This window comes from Zootermopsis nevadensis, unplaced genomic scaffold (assembly GCF_977971745.1).
Source record: "Zootermopsis nevadensis isolate Lab colony 2312 unplaced genomic scaffold, Znev_1.0 Znev_ptg000007l, whole genome shotgun sequence".
NCBI classification, from domain to species: domain Eukaryota; kingdom Metazoa; phylum Arthropoda; class Insecta; order Blattodea; family Termopsidae; genus Zootermopsis; species Zootermopsis nevadensis.
In genome coordinates this window covers 9,338,310-9,355,467 of record NW_028259139.1, presented here as the reverse complement: position 1 = coordinate 9,355,467, position 17,158 = coordinate 9,338,310, and the positions used below count along the sequence as shown (strand labels likewise).

Here is a 17,158-nt window from a genome sequence, read left to right as displayed (position 1 = left end):
TTAATTAAATAATTTTATGTTTATAAAATCGTATTTCAAAGTGGAGTGCCAATGTAATAATTTCAACCTTAATGTTTCGATACACAAGATAAATTATCCTTTGGTATTTGTCTTTAAACCAGAGAAGAATTTTAAAATACCGGCTCAAGTATCTAAATTAAAAAAAGGAATACAAATTTGCCCGTTTTCTTCATCATGAAAACTACTTCAGTAGTGACGGAACTTCACTCAAATTCATAAGGCCATTTCTTTTCCAAGTGTTAATATTTTCTGCTGCTTTCGTCAGGGCGTCCCGGTTCAATTTTTGCTTGCCCGAACTACGAGATATATTTCATCTGGTACATTATGTGTCTCTTCGAGACGTAGCAAAATTACAGTTGTGTTGAAATTGAGGTTAGTATCAGCATAACGAACTTGAAACGAAATGTGAGAATGAATGTGTTAGACGTAATTCCTGCCTCTTCTCGAAAACTGTAGACTGCATGCTATTACCATTGCTAATTTAATAGACGTCATAAATTTACCCAAGATCCCACAGGAAGTCGGTTATTTTGCTGAGTAGGAATGAGGGGAAATTCTTTTCTTAAGTGCAAATAACGTAGGAAGTAAGTTCTCCATTGCTCGTTTAAAGTGGTTATCTCAAATTGGTCACTTATTGCGAAACTATTTTTGATTGCTTTATGACAGAACAAATATGTGAAATACGTTGTTCATGAAGTCTTAAGACTAGGAGGAATTTATGGTACGTAACTGTGTGGTCGTACTGGCGACCTCATCCGACGCAAGACCACTTGTAACCAGGTCCACGAAATGATTTGTGAATTTTTTGCCAGTTAATTCAAGCTTTAGCTGTTTCTATTTTGATTTGTTTATTCTATCTAATATAATGCTAAGGCACACAGTTCATTGCGTGTTATGAATGAGTGTAGCCCTAAGTAACTATTTTCATACGGGATATCAACGATTTGATTTCCGGAAACGTCTTTTTCTTTCTGTTACCGAAGACACGAAGGCTCTCAGAGGCTTACACAGTCGTCCATAAAATGGATATTTAGGGAACGAACAGAAAATGGCCGGAGCTTTGGAGAGGTCTACATTGCGTAGACTACCTCTGTGCTTGCTGTCCAATTGCACGGTAAATTATTCAGTCGGTGTGATTTTACATTATAAATGTTAAACGTTGTGTGTTAGAGTCTTTTATTCTTTGTACCCTAAAACCGTTTAAATTTACATAATTAGTTGCTGGAGTCTTAACGCTGTTAGCGATTAAAATTAACACGAGATAAAACCTCATTGTAATCTGAAATAAAACGAGTATTAATATCGTATTATATTGTTGTTAGAATTATCCAGATGATTGCATTTTTTACTGTTTGTATTCTAAACGCAATTTTATTTGTTGTGTCATCCATTGATTTACCCAGAAATTTAATAATTTAAAGTAAACTACTGGGCATTATAACGTTCACACGAGTTTATCATTGTTTACAGTTTCAAAATTGTAATTATGATTTCATTATAGTACTAAATGAATGTTTTTGTGCTAATTAAATATGATCAAATGTATGCAAAGGAATTTAAGCAATGCTACTGGTAGGCGAATAAACAATAAATTATTCTGCAGGAAACAAACGTGTTTGAACTGCGTGGTTATATATATGCATTCACGTGTTAGTACAAATGTTTCGTACGTCCGTTGAGATTCCAAAGAGCGATTATCACTTTCATAAGTAATACAGGATTGTCAAAAGTAAACAAATTTAATCGATTAATATATTTAATCGCATTCTTTGGATGTCATTGGAGAAGTTTACCGACGTTTTAAAGGTGCTTGCTGCCTCCATTATTAGGGCATTGCCTCTGTGATAGAGGCAGAAACGTCAGTAAATATCTATCAGAATATTCGGCTCATCGTCCCAGCAGACAACTCGTCACCCTGAGAACTTAAAATCTTACTTAATTACATTTTAACGAGTTGTCTGTCTTCACAGATGCTGGCAAGATATCCTTTACTGTTGTATAACACGGCGAACAGGTGTTTGGACATTTGATAGCTGCTGACGTCACCCAACGTACGAGATTCATTTCGCATTGGCGTTAATGTTTTTCAGTGGGTATCAGGGCTTACGCTTCATGGTTTGAGCCGTGCATGTTGATGATGATATAGTGAAACATATTTCAGAGTCGGAACGAGCCCTAAAGCTGTATCAGAGAGTATATAATGCATCCTAATATTTCATATTGAAAAGAGTCATATTCCATAATAATTAGAACAACACGGCAACTGTAAAAGTAATATTTTTCTCGTTTTTAGTTCTGTTTTACTGTGAATGGGATTACGAAGCAGTGGTAGGAATGCTATAACGGACAGCAATTATCAGCAGTCTTCTCGTGTTTGGTGTAATACAATTGCCGTCGAATTATATCGATTTGTTGACAATTACGAGTGTGTAACTCGACATATGTTTGTTCATGATAAAGTAATGTTTTGTGCGGGGTTCGTGCGAGAAACAGTGTGAAACGTGATAATGTAGTGAGTAGATTGATTTTGAGCCATAAACACAGATGCTTATTTTACAGTTTCAGGAGTTTGTCATTTAACAATGAAGGAAATTCTGTTGGTACTTTTGAAATAAAAACATTATTGTGTCTGTTTTTCTAGGATTTGTTTTGTAGAATTATTTAAAGAGTAGAAATTTTTTATATTTTTATATTGCTCTGCGACATTTATAAATTCATAATAATACGCGTTTTTAAAAGCCTCCTAAAGGAATATCACACACTTCCTACAGCTAATTTAAGAACTTTAATTGTTTGAGTGCACATCGTATCAATTATGGTGTTGTAAAATATTAATTTTATCTTACATCCCAGAAATGTGCAGACATTTCACACACTTTGCTTAGTATAAGGATATTCTCTTTGAACACCACAGACTACCATGGATGAATTTCAGAACTGGAAACTAGCACAGAAAAGAGAAACTTTGTTGTAGATCATTGTCGTGCTGAATATATGTATACATCAGTTCATACTATTTCGACTAAATATCGTACGAATTCAGCACATAAGCCACGTATGATAATTTCAGTTGAAATGCGATAAGTCAAACAAATTCAGTTCCTGGAATTTATTTCATGCTACTTGTGTTCTCATAATTACTTTACTCTCGACGCACTTCTAAACAGAATAAATTCAAGACGTTGTTTTAATTCAAGTTAGCCTTTATAGCGTTGAATAAAATGTAATATTAATCATATTGGCGGGTATTTAAAAATTGATGCGGTTGTGGCCTATTTGAATATTCTGTGTGTTAAGAGAGACTGAGAAAAATAAATAAAATCTATGCTAGAATAGCCGGTGACATAGTCTGGATTCCAAACTACTATCTCCCAAAACATGCTTTTAGGTTAGGTTACCCGCTTGAATCGCAAAAACAACGCGGGACACTAAACGTAATCATTGTTTTCGAAAGACACCGAATCACGGCGTTCTCCCGCTAGAGATTCATCTCATTCCATTGCCAGAAAGCATCACCGTTGTCCCTATTTGCCCCTTGCGTACGAGTCCCACAGTATGGATAACTCACGTTCAATAGTAATAATAATAACCCGTTAAAACTCCATAAATCAGAAGTTGTATAAGCCGCGTTTTTATTAAAACACATTATTTTTCGCTGGGGGGAAGCCCCCCTTCCCCCCGGGGGGCTCAGCCCTTTCTATCTCGTTCTAGTTTTTACACGCTTCGGTCCCAAACACCTTTACACTCTCTCATCACGGATCTAAAATATGTGGGCACGGAGTTCCAAAAGCATGCCACTGTCTCTAGGGTCCGCCCTCGCTACACCCAAGACTCGAGGAATGACAAATTTTCTCACACTTATTTTCCCACCCCATCCCCTTCAGCCTTACGTGTATTTTTTTCCTCCCCTGACGTTGTTTCCAGCACTGGATGCTCATCTCATGGAAAAGAGCCAAGGGAAACTTGTGTGGGTTTACTGGAAGTCGATGCCTGGAAGCCTAACAGCTGGTCATTTCTTTTCTCGCAAAACCCTTTCAAAGCGACTGTTTGTTTTAATCAGCAAGTCCCTTGTTGAACGGTGTTAAAGGGATGGCAAACTATCATGTCATTATAAACTGCTACGAAAATGTGTGTTACCTAAAGGGAACGTGGGGTTGGAATAAAATTAAAAAGATAACACAGTTGAAGCAGCTCATTTTTAGTGTGTTAGAAATTCTATACAGCCTACGTGCCGTATACATACAAACGAAGGGGAAAAGTGGAAGAGACAGACATCGTCGTAGTGTCATGTTATGTTGGTGACTAGACTACATTCTAAATTAATCGCATTTACGGAGTGGGATAATTCCTTTAGTCTTTTCGTAAATATAAGGGAGATAATACAGAATTACTTCTTTCTCATTTCGTTGCTGAAGATTCATCTCTCTTCTGCTAAATGGGAAACGTTGTAAAGGTTTCATTAACACATAACGCAGAGGAACTATTATAAAATTTGAAAAGTGAACGGCAAATCTCCATCCTGTGTTGTGAGTAGAGTGGGTCTAACTGAGGGTGGTAACTTGGTGACGAGGTATTGTTTTTATTTATTTAATTTATAGGTATATTTTAAAGCCACTCTTATCTTAATGTTATCCTCACTTTTAATGGTTACGCTATTTACCAGCTGCTTAGTCCCAGAAAACGTCGGTTGAGTGTACTATTAATGATCTGCCTCTCACTACTATGAATTACATTTTTAAACCTGTTTGTGCTGGTGGTAGCCATCACTGACGCGTGTCGTCGTAATGCAGTCCCATGAAAAGTGGTCGAAGAATCGGAAAGGAGCAAATGTGTTTTTTTTACCAGACTCCTACTACGTTTCTATCTTCCTCCTCGTTCGTCCCTCATTCGGCACGGAGGTGACCTGCCCAGTACTTAAACCCAGAAGAATTAAAGTCATTTAATGACATTGAAACCGCTTTTGTTATTTAGTGTCGATGTAAATAACGATGATTATAAACCATGATTTAGGAATGGTAAGATATTGATTTATTTATAACGTCGTCGCCGAAAATTGAGTTCAGGAACTGAGGAAGATCACGAAACGCGTTAGAATATTTGGTATCTTGACCGAGATAAAAACAGAGGACCCCCAGATGCTGGAAGCTGTCGTCATGCTAGGAGAGTTTCCGTTTAAAATGAAAACGGTCTTCATGAAGACGTGACGAGGAGAAAGTTCTATGTGCTTTGAGAGCAGAGAACGAAGTTGCATCCAGCTTTGTGATTGCGGTGAAACAGCGAGTTATAAGTTACTATATTACCGACGCGCCATCGTAGTACAGTTCAACCACCATCTGTGGAGAACCGGTCATTTGCTCAACAAAAACGTGGGACGAAGTGGTTGAAAAATAAGACAACAAAGCTGAACTGTAACAAGAAGCAAAAAGTAGGGAAGGTTTGTGGATGAAGTTTTTGTGTTGGCAGTACTGGCGTGTGGCGTTAGAGGAAGTTTTATTGCCTCAGAGAGGACACCGGCTGCTAAGACGCTCTGCCCTCGACGTTAGCTTCCCAGCTAATGCCTTGTGGTACCAAACCTCGTATAAGGTCTGTGTGTTTGGCAAGATTTTCTCATTTTGGCCGAAGACGGTACTAGTGAGGGGGTGTATGAGGTGGGAAGAGGGTTTGAACGTGAGGATAGGACAGCTGTAGTTGTCTGGAGGCTATTTGACCCATACACACCTCGACCATGATAATCTCTGTTGAAGATGGCAACTGTAAACACGGCCGCTCGGATTGCGTAATATGACTTTCGAAACGTGACTTTTAGCTAAGTCAATGAACTGATTGGCTTCGGTCGGGTTATTTTTCTTCGTTACCACCACATGCTGACCAGCTCCGGGGTCCACCCACCATCTTTTCAATGGTTACGGTCGAATTTTTCAGTAGGGATAAGGCAGATGGAGTATGAAGCTTACCACCTCCATCTAGTGTCAAGATTACAAATACGTGGAAATGACCGTCTCTTCGTGATGTCGCGCCATGTAATCTGGTAGAAGTTTCTCGACGATTTGAACTGTCGTTTTAGGAGATTTTTCTTAGTAATTTCTGTACTCTGAGTTTTATTGAGCATTCATTTTATGGCATTGACAGCTTGGGAAAAAGGAAAAATGTATTTGCTCTGGTGACCTTTTCGGATTTGATTTATGTGGACTATTAATGGTCTTTAGTTAATATATGTTTGGGATGATAATAAGACCCGTCATAATATGTGACATTTAGATTAAAAATTATGCCACAGGATTTTTTTTTACGGTTTTTGATCTCTTTCATTAATATATAAAATCCATCTTATTTTAGTCTGCTGTCAGTTAGAAAATCTAGGACATTCTATATGTTTTTTTTAAAAATTTATTAGTAAGCTTTATTTCAGTTTTAAATATTTAAATTTGACTTTTAGTGCGAGATGGACCCAAAAGATTGATCAAAACATGGAAATTAACATGAGGCTTTCGCTATCTATGTAAAATATTTTATTAATATCTATATTTCCCATAGATGCACATTGATCTAATTTCAACCCATGAAAGGAATCCATGGAATGATACGCAATGACCTCGCCCGTTTTATACACGTTAATAATTCAGTCCATGGTTGAACAGTGGGGAATATATCAGTCTGTTAAATATACAATAGGGTCATTGGGGTCGACTGTGGTGGTCGATCTGCATTGTTTTGCCCTGAACATTGTTTTTCGTGACGGTAGAGTTCTACCACCTGAAGAAGGGATTTAGGAATGTGAAGATAACTGTTGTCATATAATTAAGAATACATTGTAGTCAGAGTTGATATAGAAGGAAAAGTAAATAATTTACGCAGGAAAGCTCTTATATCTTCATATAAAATGAGATTTGAGAACGATGATAATTATCTTTTGGGTTTTGACGCCATATAGACTTAAGCCCTGATGATGGCGGAGGTATGTTCTTCGAAACTTTGGCATTACTTATACGTCTACACAGCACTAAAACTCAGAACAATATATCTTCATGAGAAAAGTTTATTATTATTATTGTTATTGTACGAATTTATGATTAATTTGAATATATGGACACAGTTTTCATTAAAATTCTCAATACCGAAAACCTCGTGTTGTCGGATACTTCTAACATAAGTTTTGGTTTAACTCAAAATTGATGGTGGTAACACTGACAAATATGACCGATGTGATTAATATTAACGTTCACTTATTTGTACCTAATTGGTATTATTGTCTTTTTAGTAGAACAAACACTGTCACGCTTTCAATATGGCTTCTCCGTTGACAGAATTTACCGAAGAAAATGGAAGATTGTTATCCAATTTTCGGAGTTATTTATGAATCACCAAAAAATCAGGCTCACACCCAACGTCGTGGTTAGCATCCCTGCTTCGTATTTGGGAGGTCCCTGGTTAAAATTTCGACCCGGAGACCGGCTATTCTGGTTGAGGTCTTTTGTGGTTTTCAGTAGTCCCTCCAGGCAAATGCCGGTTTAGTACCTTAAATTAGGCCACGACCATTTCCTTCTAAATCCCTTCCAATTCATTATTAACTGTCATATTCTCATTATATAGTGTGAGCTACTGAAAAGCGTCTTTAAATAAACTATAAATAAATTAGGATCACAGGTTGAAAGCCGGAATTGGAACTGGTCAGTCACAAAATCCTAAACACTTCAAGGAGTGTGGAAACCGAAGTGCCGAAATAGATATATTTTAAAATAACTCTGTACTATTAATAAGTAACGAAAGTTGCCTTAGTTGGGACGTGCCGTGTGTTTGGACTTGACACATCTGGGTACTTTCACATCCACTAAGACGTGTGACAAACCACAGAAGACATCTGGGATCCTTTTCAAAAGACGCGAGTCTGTCCAATGTTTTGGGACAGATATGTGTGTTTCGATGCATTTGTGGTATTACCCAAAACAACGTTGGTTTTCTAAAGAAATTCACGCAACCTAATAATGCACAATGCAAACTGTATGTATCATTTTTTTAACTTTCAGTAACTTTGCATTTTTCCCACAGAATGTATTTATGGGTTTCTCATGATTCTCGGAATAAAGAACGATTAATTTTTCTAAACACCGTTAACAAATCGATCTTAATAATGGTAGAGCTTTGTTCTGTTTAACTGTAGTAGATAAAAAGAAATCTAATTGTAGAAGTCTGGGACTTCGAGCCGAGTAGGAGCTATACCGTCTCTCCCCCCCAAGTGCCTACATGGCGTATAGTGGGACAGCTTAAATCGTAGAAGTCAGATTCGGTGCGGTAAAACCCATTGGCACTGTAGGCATGGAGAAGTATATTCCACTATTAGTTTTTAAGTAATATTAAAGCTTGGTTTTTAAGTTAAGACGCATGGTAGTTGTAACTAAAGATCACAATTGAATTACATTTGTTGTGATGAACCAGCGAACAATTTAGAGAGGTCTAATCAGAGTACTTCAACATGTGGACTTGAATTTCTTAGTCTTAAATAAATTTTGCTTTCATGTATCTTTCCGTGTTTCGCTGTTTAACAACTGGTTAACATTTTTGTAATATTAAACAATGAATTTTCATTGAAACATGTTTCGCGTGTACTGGCGGGATGGTTTGTACCCAGAGTAGAAACGGAGCGTTGTTGAAAAGCGTTGTGGAGTGGTGATGGATTACTGGCTACATTTCACAGAACATATTTAATTACTGCAGGAACAGCGTTATGGTGTGCTGTAAAACACGTACATACATGCATAAAATTACAGTAAGCTGTAAACTCAACCCGTGGAATGCTCACCAGTTTCGTCTGATAAGGCTTGTCCGTGGTGTTGGTATAAATTTTCAACTTCTCTTTCCATGAAGTTTAACTAATACCGTCACGTTTCAAAATTAGATGAAACAAAATGAATGGTTTTACACTAGTTTTAAGTTTCTAAGTGTTGATAAAAGATGCAGGAAGCGAAGAAAATGATACGGTGTCATTCCACCTACCTGTTACGTCGCCTTAACTACTGGACGAATTTCGATCAAATTTCGTATGGAATTTCGTTAAACCCGTGGCGTTATTCGATGTTTTAAAGAGTCTCGACTTAGTTGTAGAATTATACACCAGAATGTCTGTTTTTTAAAATAAATTTTATGTTCGAAATACATGTTATATGGTATCTTGAGTAAATGTAAAGCTGTCCCGCTATACGCCATGTAGGCGTTTGAGGGGGGAGTTTGTCGAGATCCTTATCATTATTCGTGATGTTCTATATTTCAGTTAGATGTAAATGATGTGAAAATTAATTTAATTTGAATTCACATCTGTGTATGCTTGTGGAAAAATGGTTTGACGAAAAATATGCCATAATAAGCTTGGAATCAGTAAAACTACGTTAGCTTATGATTTTTCCACCGATCTCATGGTCCCTGGAACATTCGTCTGTATTTTAAGCGTCCCTTAGAAGACACTGAGTTTGACTTTCCTGGTCTGCATTGTTTTTTGTTAAATATTATTCCGCCTTAAGGAATCATGACAGTTAATATATCGATGTTGGTCGATTTTACCAAAGTTTAGGGCTAAAATGAGGAGTAAGTATGTTGTTTCGAAACGCTGGTATTTATGTGCCAAGTACGCGCCACATTATAACCCAGAAGACCAACATCGACTAATTTACCTCGTCGAGAATCTCAGGTCCCTTGAGAAATTTATTTGGTTGGCTTATCGAAGGGACAAACACAGTACGTGAAAACGTTGACATCTCTGCGTTTTGAGTGAAAGTGCCAAGTCCAGTGTTCTAGCTCTACAAGACAGTGATCAGTTGATTTGTTTCTATTGGACTGTATGAGACGATTGTCGTAGGCGTATTGTTTAACGATGTTTTTTTATGTTATACGACTTTTAAATATTAAACTTCGTTTACACGAAGCAAATACTCTGTTAATCGCGTTTTAGCTGTCAATTAGATTTATAATAGACCTGTTTTTAACATAAAAGACAATACGTCTGTTTAAAAAATCTTTCATTTAAATACATTTATCGGTAACTACCGTTTTTACTGCATTCAGCTTTATTATGTACCGTATATTATAATATTTTATTATGTTTATGTGTTGTCTTGTTGTTTTTATTTGTATTTAATTTAAATCTCATGTGCTGGTTCTGTAATTGGTTAATGTAGATTTTGATTTAACACGTTAAATCAAATACATAAATTGAATATGCGAGAAAAATAAAATCATAACTGTAGTTTGTGCTTCAGCAGTGGAGAAAGACGGTGATATTTATGTAATGAGAGAATAAATGTGCTCCATTTAAATTTATAGCTTCTTCATTTTAAAGTAGGAAAGAGAAACATGTAGTTAAAATTTGACGGCAAAGTGAGGTTATGGCGAACGGAAACTGAGCCCAGTAAGTCGTTCGGAACATCTCATGTCGTAGGTAAAAGTCCGATGAGAGGCTGAAGTGGGGGGATATATAGTGCTATATACAAATCAGTGCATGCAACTTGAAAGACGGGATGTGTGTGTGTATATACGAGTCAGTGTATACACGAATCTAATTAAATTTTATCAGAACTGTGTTCAAGGAATTTCAATTTGGAAATAGTTTCCACCAACTTTTGCTTCTTTGGGCGATGTTTTGGTATCGTTCCTCTGTTTGGGTAATTAAAGTGCGCTTAAATTATTTTGGAAATGTTTGTAAGGATTTAGAACATTCGCTTTAAGGCTGATGGGCTTATACTATTTTTGTTTACTATCACGTCCTGTAATATATTAATTACGCGAACTTTTAACGTTTCATTTGCACAAAGTCTATGAACTAAAATTGTAACTGAGAGGTCGTGTAACATCGTGTATCTGTCATTATGTTTTATCTTAGAAATTAGTCAACAGATTTGAATTAAATTTTATACAAAAACTAAGTGAGGTCTTAAAGCAGAAGAACGCAAACCAGATTAGAAGTTGTAGGGAAAATGTAATATTGATTCATATCGGTTTGATATGACCTCTGCACTACACGAAGCACAGAACGAAATTCATCAGTTTTTTTAGAAATCTGAGTGCAAGAAAACATCTATATACACGCAGAACTTGTACATTACAAATATCACAGAGAGCTACAAATTTCATGTTATTTTCTCTAAGGTATGGCATACTTTTAACGAAATACACAAATATATTCTAAATTAATTTCTTGTGTTATCTGTAGTTCGACTGGTTTTTCTAAAGTGAATTTGAATCTGTCATAAACTGGCATCAAGATTAATATTTTGATGCCGAAAAGAGAGAGAGAGAGGATAGCGGAAGAGTAGGAGCAAATAGAAAATTAGTGGGGGAGAAGTGAGAGACACTTCGATTTCTGAGAGGGGGGTGGAGAAAGAGCTTCTTATATTTAGAAGGTCCCCAGGCAATGCCTACTCGTCCTTCTGGTAAGGCTAAAGTAAGAGTGAAGGCATTAGGGCGAAAAACGTGAGTCTGCTAGCAGAAACAACAATATTTTACCATTAAAATACCAACTGGCTAATGCCTGTTAAGGAAATAATCCCTGTTTAGGCTGAGACTTATTCCAAACTCATAAATACAAAATACAGATTTACTAATGTTAAAACAGCTGGTACACATAGTTACCATTCTGTTTTAAAGGGCTAATGAAATTGGAGGATCGCAAAGAAAGTGTTTATAAAATTTGAAATATATTTTTACATTCGTTTTTCCTTTCTTAAAGGGAGAGAGAATTAAATGAAGGGTTAGAATGAGATTGGTAAGAAATGTGGGTGGTGTTAGAGCAGACATTTTAAGTCCAAACTGCAACAACCCAGGGCGACAGCTATGTAATTGGTTGTAGAGAAGTAAGCATGATTTTGGGAGGGACTCTTCTCTAGAAGGCTGTGGCAGGCAAAATCCTTGTATTCAACGTAACACAGAATTAATTAAGTTTGTGAGAGTTAAGGTAATGATTTTAATAAATTAATCTTGGAAATTGCGTGAGTAATAATGAATGTGTTCTCGAACAATTTAAGTGTTGTTATTCGTAGCAAGCTACTGTATTCTGTTGAGAAAAATTATGATTAATAACTGCTAAGAGCTAAAAATAAGCAGAGTTAAAATGTTTGGAAAAGATAGTAAAAAAATATATTTTTGAAAAAGTTAAGATCAAATTGAATTTGGCTAATCTATGCTATCTATAATCAGTTTGCCTGTTGCTTCGGATGAATATGAAATTTTGTCTCTCATATCCAGAGGGGGACTAAAGTAAAGGTGTTTGAGATCTAAGTACGGAGGAAAAATATTTTCACTTTACAGAGAAAGAGAGACAGGCGAAAGAAATAAAAATAGAGAAAATTACATAATAGGAGAGTCATAAATTATTTACTTCTTCAGATATCAATATAATGATCACCTGAAGGCGGATATATTGGGTGAGACACGAATTTATTTAAGAAGGCACGTTGAAGGCATCGACTACAGACTGAATAAGCTTTGCACACACAAATTATAAATCGGGTTTTTCTGGAATGCACCTTATAAATTTTAGCTGGACGGTAAATTACCAGACTACACGGCGCAACAACTCAGAACACAGCCATCTTTGCACTCGCTGCCGTGAAAACGTGAAATACTATGTGGAGACATTATGTTTCTCAATTAATTTGTCTACCTACAGGTTCACATTGCATTACAAACCAAAGATCAGCATAGATTTTCTGCATATAAAATTCAAATTGAATTATCTTAACTACGTCTTATAGCCACCCATTTAAGCATTAAAATTTGTTAAAGAGTAGAGTTTAGGATGAATAAATATTTCTTTTACGTCTTATAGATATTTGTGGCTACCGAGGAGTAGAATTAGTGCATTATTTGCAGCCAGACTGACCTCTATACCGTGGGTCATATGTAGTCGATACTATGCTTGGCAGCGAACATACTCTGTTTTGCGACACATGTCATTCGAACCTGGACTGATTGTTTCGTTTCTAGGTTCGTATGTCGTGGGTAAAAACCAGGGGGGAAATGACAGAAGGGGGCTGAAATGTGAGTGTTGTATTTGGGCGATTGGGTGCTAATGAAGCAGTGATACCCACGTGGCCTGAATTTGACAAGCAATCATTTGAACTGGCGTGTGATATTTCATAATGAAAAGAAATTGGTTATATTTTTAATAGCCGCCAGATATTCTATTGGGCATTCAGACTACAGCTCTGCCTCACATAAACCATTAGCTGGAGGATAACAAACAAGATAAAAAAAACAGAGGGTGTGGTTTGAGGGGTGGAAATGTCGGCATTTATGGCAATGACAGTTCAAGTAGATCAGTGTTCCTCTCGTTTGTTTGTTAATGGCACTTTCATTAGACCATCGACCGCTGGATTCTCCGCAGTAGCCCACATTTCATTTGATTTAAATACCATACCGTATAGCCTTGCGTTGTGCCAGTGTAAAAATAGACAAGTTCCCCTGGCAAAAATAATTAATTGGGTTATTCAGTTAGCAATATCGCCAAAAATTAATTTTAATTTATGTGTTGATGGATTCGGGATATAAAAAAACGTAACTACCCTCTTCAAATATGGTAGGACAATGCATATCTCAACTGCAACATCAGCTGAGTAGGTCCTAAGTGGGCACTTTGAAAAAGAGTCTGCTTGAAATTATATTCGTCAATTAATAAAATGATTCTATTTTGTTGAAATATTTTGGATTATGATGCTGTATAGTCTTGTAAGTTGATATCAATGTTTCAGGGTAAATTAACTCCTTTATCGAATGGTTATTATTTCTGTCGTATATTGAGAAGGGCCCGAGTTCGAATATCTGTCAGGATGTCGTAATGAATATTCTATTGAATCTAAAACTTCTTGACGATGGTGAAGAGTCATTTGAATAAAAATTTCCTTGGATATTATCCATCGTATAGTAAAATATAAAATATAAAACGTAAAACGACGTTTCGGAGATGGGAATCTATCTCCGTCTTCAGGTTCCTACACAGTTGGGCCCACTAGATAGAGCTAATCCCTATCTCCGGACCAGGAACCTGAAGACGGAGATAGAGTCCCATGTCCGAAACGTCGTTTTACGTTTTATATTTTATATTTTACTAGACGATGGATAATATCCAAGGAAATAATTATTCAAACGAATATTCTATTGGATTTACGCAGTCTTTACAGTTAATTGCTTTAATGTTGTCTTATAACATGCCACGATCACTTCCTCACCCGTTTCAGTTCATTAATTTAAACATTTATCCTGGCAGTTGAAGCTGTGTAGTTGAAAACACGTCGTTAAATAGCTAAATAATTTTTATTTGTACTATAGTCCGTGGAAACTTTACTTGTTGCTTTATAATGTAGTTGGAAGACAGACAATGTTACATATTCTGAGCTGATAATGTCGACAGGAATTATGTTTTTTATGTATTTACGTACTTAACACGTTTACACACACGTCTGGTTAATATATATCAAATATACACCACAAAAGTATCGTAATTTAATACATGGTTTGCAAATATGTTTTTGTAACAATTGAATTTTGAATGGAAATATACTAATGTATTGTTTAGTGCTGGTCAATTGTATTGAATTTAATTAGCATATAAAAAGAGTGAATAACACCGAATCAAATGTTTTACGTCATTTATAATCTTTGTATTGTAATACGTTTATTTAAAGCGCTTTCATGAGTATTCAAAGATCATTATAGGTATCTGAATATGGTTTTGAAATTATATATAAATGATTTATCGGATAACAAGCGTTGTTTTAGTTTTTAATTGATATTCGTATTTTGTTTCAAAGAATGTTCTTTTTAAAAAAAGTGCCTAGTTCTGTGGAAATCAAACTGCACTATACTGTACTCTTTTCATCTGTAGATAATTCGAGACCTTCTTTGTTCAGAAACCAACAATAAAACTGCTTTAAATTAAATAACTTAACTGGTAATGAAAGCGCATTATTGGTGTCGGAATATTTAAGAGTCCCAGTAGGACCCAAACATTTTCTTTATTAAATATTCTGTTAAACATTGGAACAAATATTGTGAATTAGATTTGAGGTTCCGACAACCGTGATGATGTTGATATTGGTCTTTAGGACTGAAGATGGAGGCAGTATGTTCCGAAACGTTGGTATCTGCGTACATTTCCAGAGGGTGTGTCAGTACTGTGATGATTGGACGAGCCGACAGAACTGTAATTTTAAAGGCTTCGCGCGGTTTGACCTATTAATTTGCAATAACATGGCTCAGGAATGTAGGTGGTTACTCAACAAACCACCGAAAGTGAACAATGGGTTGAGTGGATTGACTGAGCTAGCTTTAGAAGTTTACATTTCTGCTCTGCAGTCGAAACTCCTCTTTGACTCACGATGTTGGCGTCAGTACACATCAATGAATCACCTCGTTAAAAGCCACTGGAATGGACGATCGCTTAGAAAACAGGACAGGAACATTACATTTTAAACGAAACATGAATTGACCACTGAATTAAATATTGTATAAATGTTTTAATCTTAGTCAAATGCTAAAACAGTGTTAAGATCGAAACACATTATGAGCATGTTACTGAGTTGGGAAATAAAATAAAGAAGGTTTAATTTATAAATGAAATTCTCTTTTCTGTAGTACTGCACCACGATTTTTAAGTCAGGTCAAACTGTAATTTTGTGAGGGATGAAGTAAGTTGTTCGTTTTGCAGTATGTGAACATGCCAGAGATTTTCCTGTCCAGTCTGTTAAGGAGTACAGACTGTTGATAATTAAATAAAGAGATTTTGCTGCGCCAAATTATAGCATCCTGATAGCGGAGAGTAGCCTGGAGCTGAATCACGAATTCTAGAACCAGTCTTTACTTTTATCTAGATGCGAGTCCTTTCTCCAGACCCTGAATGTCGAGACAACATCGGCGACATAGCCCATTTTTACACGGTTTTAGGTTCAGAATCTGGATCAACGCTTTTCGGTGTCTGTGTGTTGGCTGATATAAATACTATTTACTTCTTGTGTGTGGAACTTTTGGATTGGGAAGGGATTATTTTTATTATTTTTATTTTTTATTTGTAATATTATTTATTGTGTTTAAACTTTTATAATTGGCTTTCGAAATTTTTTATTTCCCTATTCCTTACTACAATGACACATTGTTGTTCGTGTATTCAGCGTCCACATTCACTTTTCAAAAGTCTAGTTATTATAAGTGATTGTTAATCGTTGACCGTTTGATGTAAAGGACAATGGAATTCCTCGTTTGTGTCTTAAAATCCTGACGACTAATCTGAATGGCTATTGTTAAAGGTTGTTTTTGTTTGAAGTTGAATCATTGTAGAAGTATGGTTGGCCCATTGACATAACTGACATTTGTTCGCTCTTTGTTCACTTGGTATGCAGGAAAGGATAAAAGTGAAAGACTGTGTTGCGCGTGATATTTCGATTTTATAAAGGTATGAAATTTGTCATTTGGCATCCGGTCAGAAATAATGTCTGTGAAAGTAACAGAACTCAATGCAAGACGTGTTTGGTTTATTGAGTACATATTCAGTCTTGTCATCGGAAAAAGTAAATTTCATTTTAGTTATTTTCTCATCCCATTAAATCGTATTCATTGAGATATTAAGAGCACATTTAAATTTTGTTAATCCTGCTGTTCGATATAGTTATGTCAGTAACTTGAAGAAGCATAACTGACTCCAAAAATTTATTATTAATTTTTATTTTAAGATAATCTCATATATCATAATTCGAAGTTATAACCATTGCATTTGAACCAGTGTTGTTACACAACCTGTGAACAATCAATCAATCATTCAATAAAATTTTAACACTACGGACAACCATATGGTTGGGGGTTAGTCATGGTTACTGTTGAATCGGAATTTAAAAAGATGACGTCTTTCATTGGATCGTTAATTAAAAGGTCTGTAGAAACTCACGTATTGAAACAGGCATATTTCATAATTAATTTATCTCATTGGCTAAATAGAGCCTACATGAATACAGCCCAATTAATCGCCAGTCACCACTTCACAATCAGTTTGTTCTGTATCATTAATTAATCTGTTGTGTCCCACCTGTTTGCCTTAAATTCTTATCAGTTCGAGCTGTCGGAATTAAAATGGCAGCAGAGTGACTTTTGAAAATAAATGATTATG

The 17,158-nt window shown here is 35.9% G+C and overlaps 1 protein-coding gene across 6 annotated transcripts in view; it reads left to right on the top strand.

Annotated features, from left to right (window-relative positions):
* The window catches only part of LOC110829088 (Dpr-interacting protein beta), a 281,343-nt gene that overhangs the window by 63,655 nt on the left and 200,530 nt on the right, over positions 1 to 17,158 (top strand). The gene's annotated exons all lie outside the window — the stretch shown is intronic.